Below are 16,598 nucleotides of genomic sequence, written 5' to 3'. Positions count from 1 at the left end.
TTATAGTACACCTTAGTGACGTTTATTATTTAGACGTTGTTACACTATTAATACTGTATATCGTGTAAATTATTTATCTCAAATTGTAGCTAGTGTAACCTATTTATCATAATTATTTATTTCATATTGATTATAGGTATATTGATAAAATAACCTTAGAATTTAACCCTGAAAAAAAAACATAATGATAGTTGACGCGTGACAAACCTTAGATTTGCACAGAGTCCACCGAGCAGTCGGCGCGCGGCGTCTACGCCGCGGTGCTTTGATTGCCTTATGAAACGCCAAAAGGCCACAAATATTTATATTATCTTTTTACCAATAATAAGTTGTGAATTACGTTTAGAGCCGAAGTCATAGACTATGCAAACCTAAGAAGGTAAAAGCTCATTAATTTTTAGCGTATAGAATTCTAGCTTCTATTATAATAGCCAATATCAATTATTTACTATTCGGTTTTATTGTAGTTTTATTTTAGGTAGCACCAAACATTAACAACATTCATAACAATTAGGCCTTTTATCTGTAAATTTATTTTAATTATTTGCGTAAATAATGTTTGTAACGTCAATGATAGACCTGAATAGATGTAAATATTCTGTGGAATTTATCGATATAATCTATTGTTTGTTTCCGATCCTTCATAGGCCTATAATAGTAAACACTACCAAATCGAACTATACAAATACACCACTAGTACTTTAATTTTGATTAAAGCAACACACAATCTTAAATTCCAAATTGTTAACGTTTTGTTAATGTAATAAATAATGAACTTTGAGGCGTGTTGAACCAAATTGATCGAGTGACGTCACATCTGGAATTATCCGTCGATGGATTAGACATATCTGAGGATAATATATTTATTAAATCGTCCAGAGAAAAGCAGAAGAGTGTGCAAGCGGCAAAACAGAGATCAGCTTCTTGTGCTTCTCTGGCGACGCCGCGAGTCGTTACCGTCAAGAGATAAACGCGTCAACACAAACGCATAAAAGACACGAATCATTGACACGTCATCAAAGTGAAACCTCTCCTCCCAAAGATAAGACCATTTCAGCAACAAAAGAATTTAAATACAAACATATTAAAGAGAACAAACGAACAACAACATCAAATAAATCGTCATCAAATAAATCGCCATCTATAGACATTCCATTTGATCCAAAATGTCTACAATAGGCTATAGCTCACAGTTATCTCTAGCAAGTAGTTCAGGTAGATTCCCGTCCAACTGTGGTAGCTTAGCCGCTAGCGTGTCTTCCATGACTGGTGTATTATCATCAAGTCTCAACAGTCTTAATACAGGCTACAATACATCACTAGAAGAGATCGATTTGGGGATAAGTTGGCGGAAGAGAACATCGCCCGGACCGCGTCACTGCTGACTCTTCATATCGGACATTAAGCGAAATTAATTCTCTTTACTTTGAAGATGTTCTACTTCAGCAAAACAATAACTCAGTTAATTCATCTACGTATAATTATAACACGAATAACGTTTGTACTTGTGATAAGGAATTTAATATACTTGGTTTGGAAAAGAGTATAGAATCGCCATCGATGTATAGGCAGATTTTATCGACCACAAACTCCAGACGTAATCGCTCTACGACAGCATCCATATCTTCTCAAATCTCATGTTTTTCCAGTGAAGATCTTCTGAAGGATTTTAGCGCTGATTACGACAGAGAAATAAACACATGGACTACTTTTGCATTGGTACATATTGATGCACACGAATTGGGGGACTAAATGACAAAACTACGATTACAAGTAAAATAGGATTCATATTTACGTGGTATTAGATATTGTAAACAATTGTTAGGCCTACTGTACTAAGAACACATCTATTGGGTAGTTGGGTTTGGACGAAACAAATATCTGACGGTGCAGGTGGTGATTTTAGGTGCGTATGGGGGTTATTTTAGGGGAAAATTAACGTTCACTGATAATATAAATACCGGTTAATTTGTTTTATTTATTATGCTACATTGTTAACGTCATATCGTAGCATGTGTTTAAATCAAATGAAGGCTGAAGATATTACGTAAGGCTTTTATTCTTATGATTTATTGTTCTCTATGTTGTTCTTGAATATTTAAATCTATTCACGACTAAGTTCGCCAACTCGAAATGTGTAAGCTTAAGCATATTTATTAAGTCCTACCCCGTCAGTCATTTGGAAAGAGTAACACTACATTACAACCTCTCCGTGCTTTGCTTTGTGCTCGACCTGACCCGACATAATATAGTTGAATTTTACGCATTACAATTGTGACTACATTATTCTACGGATTTTCTATAAATCAACCAAAAGCGTTTCGGTTTGGTGAATCGTTGATTAATAATACCCCTTTGATATCACCTAACACACACCATAGACCTACAAAACGCTGGTGTTGAAAAGCCGATGTTCAATCGTTGATTAATAATACCACTTTGACATCGCCAGCACACACCATACAAAACGGTGGTGTTGAAACGGCGGTGTTAAAACGGCGGTTTTAAAACACCGGTGTTGAAACGGCTATATAAATATAAAGCTAAAATAAAGGATTCAAACCATGTAAATAATGTTGAATACATTTGCAATAATCTATAGCTACTGTATATGCTTATGTACATTCCTAAACACACTTTGATTTTTGAACATTTTAGGCTGGTACCTTATCTTAACGCACCAAAATGCCAAAACGTTTCTTTAAATCCCTGCATGTTGATCTTTTTAGATAGCAACTTTTTTTAGCCAATCGTTTGTTGGCATACAACTTCAGTTGAAGTAACTAGAAAAAAATCAAAACCTCTCTGATATTCTAGTGAATTTTGATCAGTACCCGTACTTAATCTACATTCGTTTGATAATGTATTAAACGAAAAGGAAACGCATTGGTCCACTTGAATACATTCCAGAGAACAAGTGCCGTAGCTCACAGCCATAACAACAGTGATTATGTAACCGGCGGTCGGTGATTTATCCCTTGCAGAAATCAAAAACTTGTACACAAACGTGTAAGCTGAAAAACAATATAATATATAATATAGTTCTGAAGATGTTAATGATCTGCAAGAAGGACGACGATGACAATGAAGTTAATAACAACGATGATGAAGATGACAATGATGCCAATGCAAATGATGATGACAATGAAGTTAATAACAACGATGATGAAGATGACAATGAAGTCAATGCAAATGATGACAATGAAGTTAATAACAACGATGATGAACATGACAATGAAGCCAATGCAAATGATGACAATGAAGGTAATAACAACGATGATGACGATGACAATGGAGTCAATGCAATGATGATGATGATTACAATGAAGTTAATAACAACGATGATGAAGATGACAATGAAGCCAATGCAAATGATGATGACAATGAAGTTAATAACAACGATGATGATGATGATGATGATGATGATGATGATGATGACAATGAAGCCAACGCAAATGATGATTACAATGAAGTTAATAACAACGATGATGACGATGACAATGATGCAAATGATGATGACAATCAAATTAATAACAACGATGATGACGATGGCAATGAAGCCAATGCCAATGATGACGACAATGAAGTTAATAACAACGATGATGACGATGACAATGGAGTCAATACATTGATGATGATGATGATGACAATGAAGTTAAAAACAACGATGATGACGATGACAATGAAGTCAATGCAATGATGATGATGATGATGATAATTAAGGTAATAACAACGATGATGACGATGACAATTAAGTAAGCCAATGCAAATGATGATGACAATTAAGGTAATAACAACGATGATGACGATGACAACTAAGTCAATGTAATGCCTACCTGTTACTCTGTATCCGAGAAGTTCAAATCGCATAGATGGGTAATATTGGCTGCTAGTTGGGTAGACACGGATGAATTTAGCACAGATAGAAGTGCTAAACATATTTGTCACGACTGTGTCACGATCCGAGTTTCCTGTGAACTATTATTTAAAAGAAATCATATTAAAGGATTCAGGAATTATATAACAGTAGGAACATTATCCTAAAGCTCTGTTTACACTATCAGCTTTGACAACAAAATGTGTGATGTGCCCAAATATGATATGCCCAAATATGGTAGTGATATGACATCATCATCCTTTCCATGGGCACATCACATTTGTTTTGTCACATGAAGTTTGATAGTGTAGACAGAGCTTAATTCTATAGATTGTAATAACATTTTTTCGCAACTTTATAAGTTCCATTTTGAATTCATTGTTAAATCATGTATACAGTGGTTTTTTTTATAGAAGTAAAAACTAAACGTTTGTCTGAGACTGTCCATAAGCGCAACGCAATTTACCAATCATAGTGGATCATCCGAACTTTTGATTATGATTGGTCAACTTCAAGCCAAAATTTATTCTGGCGCCAAAAGTTACAAGGCCTACATGAGTATCTTACTTCAACTTGTCCGTTGGCATTGGTTATTGTTTCAAACGTTATAGCATCATTGCTGTAATGAACTTCAAATGACGTAACCCACTGGTCAGCACTATTTCGACCTTGTGTCATAATGCCATTCACTTTCTTTAAGCCATCCAAGTCAACTTGAATCCATGGATTACTGTCACTAGTGGCAGGCGACCAGGCACCAGCTGAACCACCTCCACGTCGTTTTTCTAGGTTAAGTCTGCCAAATTCTGCCCCCAATCTCGGATCATATTCACTTGATGCTGTTAATTTGTCTGAACCAATACTGCCATCCATAATTCCAAGATGCTCAAACTCTGTATAAAACAAAAACAGGTAAATTTCGGTGTTGCTTTATATAGGTGATTTGATTTCATTAGCGATCGAATTTCATTCTATCGCGTCCCGTAGTATCTTCCGATAGCAACCTTCATCCCATGCGGGATTGTAGGATATTATTTATTAATATTAGGTTAGTTAATAATAAGAGTTAGATCAGGGAAGACCTAAATCTTCTTTAAAGACTTTAACTAAATAATCAGACAGGAATGAAAATAGCAAGTGGAGAGGTACCCATCGATGTCAGAATTAAATGCAGCAGTTCTGAATCAGAGATTTTGGAATACTTCTTATCTATGTTCAGATTTGTTTTTATGTTAGAAGGCTTGCAAAGCGTCAGCTTAAGTTACATTCACACACTTTCTGTTTATCTGTCTTACAAACTTGGATTGGAAGAGTTGGACAAGCTTGAACAAGCATTAATTAATTATAATAATATCTGGAATGAATTAAAACAACTATCGATAATAAACTGTATTATGTTTCAGGATCAACAGTTATTCCTCCACCTAATGAAGTAGAGCAGATTTTTGATAGGTTTTGTAAACTTTATGCCAAGAGAGCTTGGAAAAAAGATCGGAAATCAAACACATTAGGCAATGAACATTAATTCGAAACCGCCCGGTGATATACTGAAATTTAATTAATTAATTTGAAACGATAAAGATGAGGAAATCTGTGAGAATGAGAAAAAGTCGCCCCAACCGAGACTCGAACTCGGACCGCCTGCTAGTCCTCAGTTATATATATAATATATGCACTGATGAAGGGCTAGTGTTGCCCGAAAGCTCTGCTAACTTTTCTGGCTGTTTACTTTATCGTTTTGATTTAGCTTTTCGCTTTTTTTTTTGTATCTCCATTGAGATCCAGCCACTGATACCCACAGCATTGTCATTTTTTTCAGTAATTTGCCTTTGGATTTATAATATATATATATATATATTTGTAATTAAGGTTTTAAATTGTTATTTTGTTGGATTGCCATTGATTGAGTGCCACCGATTTAAAGGTGTAAGTTCAAATATATATATATATATTGTTCCGATTCACGGAAAAGAAAACGGCGCCGCATGAAAAAACGACTCCGTCTTCCGTTCCGTGAAACAGAAAAGGTGTAAATGTAGCTTTATTCGTTGAGTATCAAGAGCTTCAATACGTATTCCAGGCTGAAATACTGTAAGAATTTCACCTCTTCTAAACTACCAGGTAAAATTAGCATTTCTAGATCACTTCTATTACTAATCAATCAATCATCCCTTCTACATAATTTAATATTTCATTTTATATAATACTTACCGGTAGAAGATGACCCCAGCAAACACAGTGCAAATAGCATTCATGCTTTAAACAGTTCCATTATAGTACACCTTAGTGACGTTTATTATTTAGACGTTGTTACACTATTAATACTGTATACCGTGTAAATTATTTATCTCTAATTGTAGCTAATGTGTAGGCCTAACTTAATTAAAATAATTTCATATTGATTAGGCCTATAGGTATATTGATAAATCAATGACCCTAGAGTTTAACCCTGAAACAAACATAATGATAGTTGAGACGCATGACAAATCTTAGACTTGCCCAAAGACTGTAGTTACTGTCTTTAGTCCACCGAGCAGTCGCTCGCTTTGATTGCCTTATGAAACGCCAAAAAGCCACAAATATTTCTATTTTTTCTTTTTACCAATAATAAGTTGAAATGAATTAAGTTAGAACCTAGGTCATAGACTATGCAAACCTAAGAAGGTAAAAGCTTATTTTAGAGTATAGAATTCTACCTTCTATTATAATAGCCAATATCAATTCTACTATTCGGTTGTATTATACTATAGGCCTACACGTTGGTATAGCACTAAACATTAACAACATTCATAACAATTAGGCCTTTTATATGTAAATTTACTTTAATTATTTGCGTAAATAATGTTTGTAACGCCTATGATAGACCTGAATAGATTTATCGATATAATCTCTTTTTTGTTTCCGATCCTCCATGATCCAATGAGCATCGTCAAGTCATGCGATTACATCATATAATGGTAAACACTACCAAATCGAACTATACAAATACCACCAGTACTTTAATAGCAAGTTATGCAACCCATAATCTTAAATTCAAAATTGTTAACGTTTTGTTGCAATACAAACTAATAGTTAGGCTACATGATTTATCTTTTATCTTTTTCGGAGGTCGATATCCTCCTATAAGTGCCAGACTAAAAGTAATCGATAATGTACATTTCGTATTTAAAATAACGACAGATTTATGTGGAAAATAGTAATCATCATTAAGCAAGATATTCCAATCACTCAATTGTCACCAGAGGCCATACATCACTCTGCCCAACAAGTAACAAAAACGTCTTTACCATTACTCGCGTGTGGTAAGTTACGCGTGTAGGCCTAGACCGATTTGAAAACGTAACAAAATAAAAAGAATATTAGGATTTGAATTTTACTCGAAAGTAAACGCTATAGTTTATAGTATCTGTTTGTTTTTAATATCGAATAAAGAGATACGTTTGATTGGAGGCTCATGACCACGTGATGACAGACATTCCAAATCCGACTGCAAAGATATTTACACACGTCCAGAAATAAAGGGTTATGCCTAATATTTTTACACGTGCTTAAATCACTTGTCAGCGTTTAAATAGCCCAATCCATTATGTTATAAGATGACATCTCGCGTGTGCCAACCGCTTCTAATGCTTAAAAGTGTTGCAATGGTTTACATCAACTCATTAAACGCACGTACATAATTACCGATCCTACATCTAACGGTTTAAAAAAAAGTTAGAGGTATTTATTCTTGGTCCTTAAGCTTAACTGAAAACTAAGGAAATCCGGATTAGGCCTTGTTACAACCGCTAATGTAGAAAACGCCAGCTACTATACAAACGCATCTGTTTTTATTCATTTGGTCAAAATCAATGGAACTATACAGACAAGAAACAAATTAACTAAATTAATTCACAAACTATATATAGACTACCGGTATACAGGTATATATAAGTTTTACTTAACTAAAAAAAACAAAAGCGTTTAAGAAGCCTCGATTCAACAGGAACATTTTCGTTTACAGAATTTCTAATGCGTTCGCCTTAACTAATTATTCTTTTGTATGAAGCTATCAATTTTCTTGTAAATTCTTGAAATTAATATTATTGTACAATACATAGGCTGACAATAATTTCCTTAAAACAACATAAACTCATTTTCTAGTTAATTTTGCATGAATGAAATATAGTTCATTTGCAAAATACATTAAGCCGTCCTTGTTTACAGGCATTTCCCGCTTACACCACTGGACAGCGTCTTGGAGAAACTCGTCGTGGTGTTTTAGAGGCAGGTAGTTGAAATGCCCCAGTAGTGTACGAAGATGTCCTACGAAAGGAAAAAGAAAAAATAATAAGCAAAATCGCTTTGGTCCAATTATACAAATTACAATAGCTTTTTGTAGATAAGCCTTTTCTCAAAGTAGGACAGAATAGTAATGATACCGGAGTGAAAATAGCAATAAAGATTTCTTTACGCCCTATGCCTATTTGTATACCGTACCTTTTAAACGATTCTCGTTGGGAATAATTAATTCTTCACATGGATTTTTCACCTCACCGTGAATAACTTCAAATCCTTCTGACTTCAAAAGTGTTGTCCAATCAGCATACGTAAAATCATTATACAACTTGTGTTCATAGTTCTGTTGAGAATACAGTAGCCTAGTTAACTTAACATAAAATTGGTAAAAGTGTATCCAGTGTACAATGTAGTTAACATAAAAATCAAATATTTAGCGAAATACTTGGAAATTACAATAGGCATTGTCTGCTGGTATATACCTATTTTGCAAAAAAAAAATGATAGCTTGGAAATTGTGGACGCTATCGTGCGAAAAGGCAAACAAAAAAAGTACCATAGGACCACTTTTAAATTTTATTTTGCTAAGTACTGAATTACCGTAAAAAGTGTTCGTACCTTGAGAATATCTTTCCATTTGGTGTTATTTTTCAGATAGAATCCCAGTTCACCTGGTCGAACCCCTACCATCTTCATCATTGGTCCAGTAACAATAATAAATAAATCCCCTTGTTGTTTAAGACAATGCTTTATATTTTGTATAGACTTCTTCTTATCTTTCATGGGGCCATTGTTATACAATTTTATACATTAATGATCTTCGTGTTTATTTCACCCACTCGCAATCTTTAGGTTTTCAAGATCCGGCAGGATGTGCGCTTACAACCGCTAATGTAGAAAACGCCAGATAATGTCGAAACAACCGTTAATGTAGAACAATCCATCCACCGCTAATGTAGTAAAACCTCCAGCTAATTTAGAAACACCAACAGCTTATGTAGTAAATATAAATCAACACCAGCTAATGTAGAAACGGTCATCAACAGCTTATGTAGTAGGGCCTAACGAAAATTGCCTCTCAGCTTATGTAGTTACTATCGCCAGTTAATGTAGAGTAAAAAATGTTATATATTTTACAAAAATGTCTAAATCATGTGCACATGCATTCTTTGCACCTCTTGTAAGCAAAACGACCACACATCGTAAGCAACCATCTCTGTTAAGGAACCGCTTCTCATAATCGACCACCTCTCGTAAGGGATCACCTCCTCTCATAAGGGACCGCTTCTCATAATCGACCACCTCTCGTAAGCGACCACCTCTCTTAACGACCACACCACTCGTAAGTGACCACCTCTTTTTAGGGACCACGACCTCTTTCTCTCCATTAAAGGACCGCTTCTCATAATCGACCATCTTCCATCACAACGACCTCTCGGAAGTGATCACGATAGGTGAGAGGTATACGAGAGGTGGTCGGTTATGAGAAGCGGTCCTTTAATAGAGGTCTTCACTGATGAGAGTTGTGGTCGTTAAGAGAGGCGGTCGCTTACGCGAGGTGGTCAATATGACAAGCGGTCCCTTAAAAGAGACGGTGGTCGTTGCTGGCGATAGTAACTACATAAGCTGGGAGGCAATTTTCGTTACTACATAAGCTGTTGACCGTTTCTACCTTAGCTGGTGTTGTATTTACTACATAAGCTGTTGGTGTTTCACATTAGCTTTAGGTTTTACTACATTTAGCGGTGGATTGTTCTACATTAACGGATGTTTCGACATTAGCTGGCGTTTTCTACATTAGCGGTTGTAACAGGCCTGAACACGGAACCACGGCAGTCAGAAGTACAGTGCCTACCAGATCAACACACCGGGCGACGATCCCCTACTCTTTTCGACACGCTTAGGTGAAATAATTTACTCGATAACATTTAGAATATTAACATAATTTACCGTATTTTCTTAATGCTTAAACTTTGTTAATCAACTTTTTAAAGTCATTCATTGAAACAAAAGTAGCATGAACATTGATGTAAAATAAATAATTCTCAACTTTAGGCCAATAATATTTAAGACGTCCTGTTCCACCTGTATTGTTGAAAACGGAACATTATGATTCGCGGACGAGGACCCAAACATTCTCTTCCGAGGTTGGGGGTTGTGACGTACGTATGACGAGAGATTCATCAGAGATATCTCACCACCAGATCTCTACAATCATGAATCCGTTTCATGTTCTGTGACTTTGCAATTCAGACAAGGGTCAATAGTACGCACACATGTCTAATTATATTAACTTAATAACAAAATCACATTATACGATTTCAAAATTTCTTTAAAATAATTCCGACATAAATCACGATTATACTTTAACCAACTGTTATCTCATTCGGCCGTTGTTCGACAATAAAGATTTATCTGAACATTTCGTCTGCATTCTTGTCGGATATTCCAAGACTTACTTCGTGTTTAGTCCATTACCGTTTGACTCGTTACTTTGAATTCATTGATAAATGAAAAATACATGACAACTAACTACATTGATTTACTAGTCTAGCAACGATCTAGATGCATCTCGTCCAATTTCCGTTTATTTAATAAATTGTTTCTATTTGTTCGGTTCATATTTGGTTACCATCACATGGTCAAATCCCTCATGGTCGAATCCCGTACGGCCGAATCATTCCTCATCGGTGCATCTTTTATTTTAAGAATACTGGATGCCCTACATTTTCATATGATATTCAACGGGACTTTTGATTCAAATATTTTATCCGACCCCGTTATTTTTATACGTATACGGTCAGTGGCGTAACGGCTATGAGCGCTCACTGGCTAAACCCAGGGGCCCTGGAACTTAAGGGGGCCCCTGAGCAGTGCCAAGAAGAAAAAAACAGTCATTAAAATATGTCGAAAAGCTAAAAACGCCCGAGGCCTCCAGCGTTGGAGGGCAACATGGGCCTGTGGCATCTGCGTTACGCCACTGTATACGGTACGTCACTAGACTAGAGTAGTACTGTATAGCCTAAAGATGAGGTGAGGGCAATTATTAAGGCACCGTTATTAAATTTAACTCGTTATTTTGAGTCTCTTTGCGATAAAGAAATATACGAACATTTTTCTTAATCAGTATAGTTCAAACATACATATCCATAAAAGAAATTACATTACACGACTTCTTTTATCTGATAAAGGAAAATTCCCTTTCGTAGAACACCGGCCACTCTAACATTAATGCTATTAACTTTACTCAAAACATAAACAAACTGATAAAGCAATGACGTTCAAACTTTCGTATTTGCAAATAGACTATATCCTCCGAGACATCTTAAGCAGACTAAAAGACAACTATAAATCATCATTAGATATATTTGCGAAATGTTATGATATGGAGAAATTGTAAAATACATTATAAACACTATAAAATCCAAAATGTTTGCAATATTCAATTAACTATTATACTATTAAGGTCACCTCGTTTTATTTTCGCTAAAAAATGCATGCGAAAAATAATAACACTATCGTTTTTCTCATGGGGTTTCTTTCCTAAAGATGGATTCTTGAATCAATTCACTAGGCCTAGTAGATGAGTTAATTATTGTAACCTTGGCCATGAGAAAGAACATTTTGAGGCTGAAAAAAGATACTTCTTTATAATGATACCGGTTAATAAAAAGTTGATTAAACCAAGATACTGCCAAAACGATATTGCTTGGGTTTTTTTGTATCTAACAGCAAAACAATAATGATTATTTTTTTAAGTTGCCATGGTATTTATTGAGTGTTTATAATGATTAGTGCATAATGAAAGAAGTGAAATACATAAAGTAGGCCTATGCTAGATAATGAAGAAATAAGTACGCCATAATCAGATAGTCATCTTAAGTGCGAATACTAACCTCAATATAACTATGGCGACGTTAGTACTTATATTAATGCACAAACGTTGGTTTCATGTATGTAATGTAACGAATAGAAGGTTAAATGCACTTTTTGAAAAATCGAATCACACACAATATTGAGTCTGAATAATTTTCTACGTAGAATAAAACAAAATGAAAAAAAAACAACTCAGTAGTCGACCTCTCCTTTGGGATATTTCTTTGTTGAATTGCCAAAAATACAAAATAAATCCTAAAGCTCTGTCTACACTATTAAACTAGTTTGACAAAAAAAGGGTGATGTGCCCAAATAATGGTAGTGATATGCCCAAACATGGTACTGATCAGGGCCGTACGCAGGATGTTATTTGGGTGGGTGCGGATTTATATATTTTGGACCATTTTCATAATATTGAGTACTTATTTATTTTAAGACCCTATAAAATGTGGACCTTTTGCAATTTGGGGGGAGGGGTGCACCCGTCGCACCCCCTTGCGTACGGCCCTGCTGATTATATATGAAATCATCATGTCAATATATGGACACCTTTTTTGTCACATAAAGTTTGATAGTGTAGATAGAGCTTTAAGCATCAACATAGTTAACCACACCTTTTTTCAAATTGTCCAGTAGTATCTCACTAGAGCAGCACCGACAAACAAGCTTTTGCTGTATTAACACAATGCATAAAACACCTACACTCTGGATTAAGAATAAATATGGACATTTATATAACAAAAAAGTTCAGTTTAAAATAAATTGACAATTCTTTAATTCAGCTAACGGAACGGAATGTAATTGTTGTTCTAGCGTTGTTTTTCATCAACGGATTAACAATAACAAAGATCCTGTCTATTGGAAAGCCTAGATTGAAATATCTGCTGCACCCATTGACCATGGCTTTCATCTATAAGATGACCTGACGCTAATATGCGTGACCATTCAGTTAATCTCTGACAATGTGTACAGGTTATCATAGAAAAAAAATGAGTATTAAAAGTTGGCGCGTTCAAACGATAATTATACGGACGACGCGTTAACTTGTGTTAAGCTCTGTCTACACTATCAAACTTTATATGATGCGGCCATATATAGTTTGATAGTGCAGACAGAGCTTTAGACATAAAAAAATCACCTCGACGTTACTTTTAAAACTAGATATGTTGACTTTCTTTGATCTTGACGAGTTAGTTATCCGCACAGCAAACGCCACGTGCACGTGACGGTGTACTTACAGAATAAATTATGACCTAAACAACATAATATGTTAGTGCTGAATTCTGTCTATTTTGTTTCATATCAACGTGCAGCGCATGTACATAAAACATAAACGAAGCGTGCAGCATGTAAATTACATACGTTGAAACAAAACAATGTGATGCCTATGCAGAGTCAAGTTCAATAATCCCGTAACACTTTATGAATTCTATACGGATTCGAATTTCTAACAAAAGAAAAAATGTCCACTCCTATCGATCCAAAGACCTATCATAACACGTAATACTTACTGTACTCTCATTTATCCAAATACAATACCACAACATACTAATGTTCTCAAGCTCTCATTACCTGTTTGTCCACACATCGCACGGCTAAAACAAAGGGAAAATACATTGTCCAATCAGATTCCTAGTTATTTCTGATTGGTTAATAGTTACGGTAATTTGAGCCTCAAGAAAAGTTACCATTAATAAAATAAACTTTAACATATTCATAAATGTTGTTGAATTTGGAAAAACAAATGTCAAATGACAGAAAATATTATAACCGTTAGGACATATGTCTTACAGAGATACTATTTGTATTTTCCATGTGTGCATTCAATTTAAAATACAATTTCAAATTAGTTCGCAGTCATTAAATCGATCTTTTATGCAGTTGCGTCAGCCGAATATTAATATTTACCGACTGTTCATTATCAGTGAGATTTAAAAGGTATCTTAAAGACGTTCTATCACGTACTGAAAATTTCAAGATTATGAGATCGATCGAAAAGAAATATTTTTTTTAATTGGCCGTCAGGGATGTTAAGAATATACCGTACACACACTTAATTGCCAGTACTGTTTCTAGAACAATTCGATTTTGCGCGATACCCTTGTAGAGAAATACACAGGTAGGTATAGATTATCTACAGTATTGACATGATGACCCGGCCTAGTTGTATAATGCGCAATGTGTTTGAGGTATGTTATATTACATCACAGGGCAGATTATATATACACTATTGATCGGGGAGTCAATTATGTAAGCCTAACAAATTAGATATCCTGCCATTTGGTAATATGATAATTTGTATGTATGATATATTAACGCAACGTATTATTAGCTCACCCGATTATATGTAATGTATCTTCAACAAATCATAGTCAAAGTCTGTAATACAGTGCAACATGTATCATATTTGGTAGGCCCACCTGCATTATGATACATACGTCACATTTGTCTAATTAGCTTTGTATGTGGTCAATTCACACATAATATGTTCCCCTTTAAAATCCCCTAACCTTTCCAAACTGCTCCCACTGCTAAATATTATTACAGTAGAACCCCTCCATTGGGACACACCTATTCAGGGGACACCCCCATTCAGATGACACACCTATTCAGGGGACACCCCCATTCAGATGACACACCTATTCAGGGGACACCCCCATTCAGATGACACACCTATTCAGGGGACACCCTGTTCAGGGTACACCGCTAAAGTGACAATATCCGTGAAACGAACAAGTTTTGACAATGACCAACCCCTATTCAGGAACACCCCTATAAAGGGGACAATTTTGTTTTCATAAATTCAAGTTTTTTGGTATATACCAAAACCGTGAACAACAAATAAATAAAATATCTGAAAATGTTTTACTCTCAGAAATGACCATGAATAAATAAAATAAAGACATGTTTATTTATACACTAAGAAATTAATTATAAATACGATGCATTAAAAACCACTTAAACGTCGAAACTTTACAGCGTAACATCTAAGGCCAACACTGAATACAATATTTCGCACATAGGTCTATTATAAATTTACATTAATAAACATTACAAAATAAGAATTCATTGACGCTGGAACTCATATAATAAGGCCTATTATGACTTGTTGTATACCGTGAATATACTTGTATATTTTAAACACGAATACTGTATAAATAGATCATGGTATGTATTAAATCTTGCATATAAAAAGCCGACAGAACGATCTGCACAATTGCAGTCGATAAGATTAACGAATTATTTGAATTACAAGTTGATTTGAAAATAATGAATATGAGACGCCATTTACTAAGTGTGATAAATTGCATTAAAGGGAATCAATTTATTATTCATCACATTTCCGTAACTTTTTTTGTTTTGAAAATGAGTATATTTATTTTTACTATTCTAACAGTCCTCCTCACCACTCAACCCCACTTACTTGGGGAAGCTTCCCCTTCCATCGCTGTTCGGGGGTGATCTCGTTTGGTTAAATTAAAATAATCAATAACATACTTTTTGAGTCAGCCTTATACCACTAACAAAATGTGCACATTTATAGTGTACTGACTTGTGTAATATCAGCATATCAAGCTATATTACAGTAGCATTGGGGGAGCCACCAACAACAATCAAGACATCCGGGAAGCGCAGATGAGGATTGGATGTTTGGAAAAGGGGTATGCTGGGATGGCGTGGTTATCAAAATGGAATGAAGTAAATTCCTGGACACTACAACGTATTTTCCATTGAAAAAATAGTATTACATGGAAGACAGATGTGTCTGGAAACGTACCGCCAATGGCCGACGGCAGTTGACAGATCGATGGATAGGCTTTCACGTTTATTTCCAGACATTTCATTTTATGCTCTTTGATCACTAATAGTAGTTTTCTCACCTTATTTATGTTACTCGTTTCGTCTGTAATGTAATGCAATTTGCATTGTGTAGTTCACATTGATATTAATGTAGTGAACATTACAGTACTAGCCGGATGAATTTAACAAGTTATGCTATAAATATTGTACGACGTTACGCGTCCATTTTGATTTATGGATGTTTTTTTTTCTAGTTTTATTGTTAACTTTGTCAACAAACTCTACAGCTCTGTTCTTGTTTTCGTTCGGCACCTACGTAAGCTTAGCAAGCAGTGGCGTAGCGGCTATGAGCGCTCACTGGCTAAACCCAGGGGCGCCGGAGCAGTTCCACGTGGAAAAATCAGGCATTCAAATATGTCGAAAAAGCTAAAAACGCCCGAGGCCTCCAGGCATCTGCGTTACGCCACTGAAGTAAGCGTGCCGCAAAGCATATGACTAATCACGAATCAGATATTCAACTCGTTGCCCTCTGTGTCCAAGTGGGAACAGATCTTTAGGACGCAACGTAGGCTATACCAGGGACTTGATTTCTCCTCTGTTCTCGTACTAGACGACAAAACCGAAGCTGACTGAAAATTAGTCTCGGTTCCGGACAGAGTTTTGACTTAATATTAGTAAAAAGATAAATATTTTTGCACATATGGCATTTCATACGTATACTAGGCCTACTTGAGCTTGTATTTCCAGACAAAAATCGAAACGTCGA

The sequence above is a fragment of the Antedon bifida genome, chromosome 10 (assembly GCF_963402885.1).
Source record: "Antedon bifida chromosome 10, ecAntBifi1.1, whole genome shotgun sequence".
NCBI classification, from domain to species: domain Eukaryota; kingdom Metazoa; phylum Echinodermata; class Crinoidea; order Comatulida; family Antedonidae; genus Antedon; species Antedon bifida.
Note: the sequence above shows the minus strand (reverse complement) of the source record.